The sequence below is a fragment of the Syngnathoides biaculeatus genome, chromosome 20 (assembly GCF_019802595.1).
Source record: "Syngnathoides biaculeatus isolate LvHL_M chromosome 20, ASM1980259v1, whole genome shotgun sequence".
Classification (NCBI taxonomy): Eukaryota; Metazoa; Chordata; class Actinopteri; order Syngnathiformes; family Syngnathidae; genus Syngnathoides; species Syngnathoides biaculeatus.
This window is the reverse complement of record NC_084659.1, coordinates 4,886,269-4,890,247: the sequence shown is the minus strand read 5'-3', so window position 1 is coordinate 4,890,247 and position 3,979 is coordinate 4,886,269. Positions and strand designations below refer to the sequence as shown.

Sequence of the window (3,979 nt, the reverse complement as noted above, 5' to 3'; positions counted from 1 at the left end):
TCGCACAGAAGGAACTTTTCACCGGTAAGTGTGTTTCAGTTTAGCCTTCATCATGAATTATTATATATTTGTGGCATCGTTTTCCATGCCAATGTGTGGATGTTTCCCATACTTTGTGGCTTGACCAGAAAAGTCAGAGCCTGCTGACCATGGCGAGCAGAGTGCCAGCCCACTTTTTATTCTACGTCATCGGAACGAACCGTGTGCATTGATCCTCCCGTTTCATTGGTCCATTTTGTGCTGGGCGTCGCCCTCATTAGGCGCAGGTGAGACCATTGTGTTAATTAGGCAGATGACTGGCAGCTGCGCCGGCGTCGTTTTGCTCACGCCATTAGGTTCAAGTAATGCAGCCGACACGCGTGGCCAACTTCAGGCTTTTTGCATCGTCGAATTCGGGACGGCACGCCAATGGTTCGTCCACGACACAGGTCGCACAGAAGAATGGCGGAAGTAAGTCCGCGATATTCGCTATTGTGCTGGGGGTGGAGGACGTTTTGTTGCTGCAGACATGTACAATGAGAGAACCCAAGTTGCAAGCCAAGCCAAGCCAAGTCAAGGTGAGGTGCGTTTCAGCTTTATTCTTCGTGATTGTTGCTGGCTGCTTAAGTTGTGTGGATTCGTGATGCGACTGGTTGCGTGTTAGTGTCGGCCGCGTCACGTTAGCGAGTTTGGAGGCGCAGAGAGCTGAACGGGTCTGTCTCGTGCCGTGTTTACATGGGGAGTTGTCGCCATCTGGTGGCGTTGCGTTCTGCTTTGCCCCTTCATCGAATTTTAATGCGAGCAGCCGGGAAATCATCCGTTGAATCGATTGCCCACTTTACTCGGATTCTGCCATTTTGGAAGAAAAGCGGTCGTTTTACAGACTCAAACGCGCGTAGGTTTGGGTTTGGTCCATTGTGAGGTGACTACTGTGCAGAGGGTGGCACACTTATTTTCTCTGTGCCTGTGTATGTGTGCGTCAAAAAGTGCCCTCGATTGGCAACACGGAGAATGAGCCGTATTTTTGTTGAACTATCCTGAAGTGATGGGTCCGTTGGAAACTCTGCCAGTTATCTGCCTCGAGTTGTTGTTGTCGTTCGGGTGTGGATAGATATAGATGTATAGATGTATATACACACTACAAAAAAATGAATAACTGGATGAACCAAAATAAATTTGGACAGGTTTTACTTGACGAACTCAAACCTAGTACTTCAATATCATGTGATATAATCGAGTTGGTCCAACTTAAATGTAAGAATTCCATTTTGTGGTAACATAGTTGGTCAAAAGCATATCCTTAAAATACAGTTCAAGTAAAAAGTGTAGTAGTAGTCCTAAAATGATTCATATACCCCCAATTAATTGCTCCAACTAGCAAAAATGTTTCAGTACTTAATTTAACCCTCAATTAACTTCATAGCTCAAATCTAATTTTTAGTCAAAAATGTAAAAGTACAGTATACACTGAAGAGAAATATATTTTTACATGAGGACAGACTGACTTTTTAAACTTCTTGTAAACAGTCCAGTTACTCATACCAAGAGTAGGAATAATGTAAAACACTATTTTGAAATGTATTTTTACCTTTAACAAGTTTACACTTGTTATACGAAACACCTGGAGTTGTTCTTACTCATGGCAACATGAGCAAAAAAAAAATCCAACCTTTTAAAAAATGTATTTCGAACTTAAGCTTGCATTTTAAAGTTAGTAAGCTATTTTTCCATGCTTATTTGTTTGAGTCAATACCCGGAGTTCATTCAGTCGTAGCAATATGAAACTCATAATCCAGACGATGCATTTTTAAACGGTTAGCGGCACAAACACCTTCCGTTCATTCACTCAAAGCAACACAAGCAATATAAAACATTGAGAATTGTATGCATTCTGAACTTCTAACAAGCTTAGGTTTTCAGACATTTTTAGTTAGGAAGCCATCTTTGATTAATTGTCATACTAGGCACACATGGTGTCTGTCCCTGATGGGGGGGGGGGGCCCAAACCCCCCCCCCCCTTATTTTTAGCTCGTGAATCTTTGCACCTAGCTGGTTTCAATCCAAGTTCATAATTTTCAGGAAAAACTAAATAGTGTACTTAAGTTTTTCTGGAAAAGTTAGATCAAGGACATAAATGAGCTCCAACAGCATGATGAGCCTTATTGACAGAGAACAATAAATGCCCAATATTTTGAAATGGTATTTCAAAAGAGCTATACAATATTTAAAAAACTAAATACAAGTGTATTTGTGCATTTATGTAAGAGCAACACTTTGAGTACAACAAGTCCGAGTGCTTTTAAGTAACATTGTTACGCTGTTGCTAATCAATAACAAAACTACTTGCCATGATGAGTCTTGTGGTGCTGCCTGGTTTTGCTGATGGCTTTAGTCTTTCATACGTCAGTCACTGTGATTTCATGGGCGCGCGAATGTGCCATCGTGCACGAAGAATCACGCCCGTAAAATTTTGTTCAGAGTAGAAATACTTAGATATTGAAAGATGTCTCTTATTTTGTGTAGTCTTAACATTAATTTGCGTATTTCATAAACGCTGGGAACAAAACAATGCTGGTCCTAAACAATCAGTATTCACCCGGAAACTGAACACGTTCGGAATTTATGCCAAAAGCACATATTCCGAGCTTCTTCACGAACTGTGAGTGCCTTTATGTCGAAAGTAATCAGCATCATGAGCCGTGACAAAGGAAATTCAGTGACACTGAAAACATTACTGGGATATAACGGGGGTAACGTTTTAGTATCTAACTAATTGGTATGAAATTGTGATTTGCTTTGACTTGATCGAAGTTCTCATGTTAGACAAGTGTCCATACATGTAAATGCTGACGGTCATTTTCTCTCACGGTAACGCGTGATCTTGAAGTTGAAAACTCTTCCCCTCTACATGCTTTAGGCAGATACAGATCTAATGCTACCTTTCATCAATGGATTGACCAGGAGATACCACCGTAAATTATGCTAGATAATAAGTCATGATGAAATAAAATGATTTGGGTATTCATGTATTTAGTTTTGAAATCTATTGACCGCTTTATAAATGTTTTTCTCGGACTGTGCAGTGTCAAATTTTGATTAGGCGACAACTACATACTCTGGTATAAGAACTGTTATCTTAAGGTCTTGAGATTCCATCCTTAAACAAAACCTCGTCATGCACGATCTCCCTCAGGGTGTGGAAAATGCTTCACGTCAGTGTGAGACGAGGAAATAAAACTTGGCTTTTTTTTTTTTCTCACTTAAGTGCACAAATGTCCAACGTGGTCTGTTTCTGACATCCTTACACAAATATAAATCAAATATTACAGATGCTAACCCTTAATATTCTGAGATGTCAAAGTAAATTACTTATTAATTTTACATTATCCCCTCGGAAGGATTGTGATGCTGACCAAGCAGTAGATGGCAGATGTGGAACTGCGTACTTTTCAAATGACCAAATTCATTACGTCATCGCAGAGATTTTAAAGGTAAGCGATAGCTATATGCTGTTCATAACTTTCATATACAGAGCGTCTCTGAAGAATTAGTGGTTTTGATTTTGTGAGCCATAGTCAGATTTTAGTGTCTTGCAAATTTTGTGGTTTTAGTGGGTCCAGCCTGGAGTACTCTCTTTTTCGGAGTCGCTTGCAGCTAAGTGTGTTCCTGTTAGCATTACAATCGGCTCCTCCAAATCACTTTATTCTAGCTTCAGCAAACTTTGACTTTGATGGATTTTTAATTCTGTGTAAGTCTTTTTAATGTTTGAATATTTTTCTTGCTTGCTTGGCTTTACGTGAGTAATTGTGTTCAACTTATCATCCAGCCTAATCATTGAAGTTTTAACTTGACCAGCGGAAAAGAACTGGGCAATGGAGGTTTGGGCGGCCGGCAGGTTGTATTCGAGCCTTGATCCTCCTCCCCCTCCCCCTTTTCTAACCCTCGAACAGGGGGGGGGGTCGGTAACCTGCTGCTCTTTAGCGCTGTCCGAGTGGCTCCC

At 40.8% G+C, this 3,979-nt stretch overlaps 1 long non-coding RNA gene across 1 annotated transcript; it reads left to right on the top strand.

The window, feature by feature from the left end:
* Positions 1 to 313: 313 nt before the first annotated feature.
* LOC133493471 (uncharacterized) lies at positions 314 to 3,979 on the top strand. The gene is made up of 3 exons (XR_009792995.1): positions 314 to 557; positions 3,378 to 3,470; positions 3,591 to 3,979. It is a non-coding gene; the product is annotated as an uncharacterized LOC133493471 (long non-coding RNA).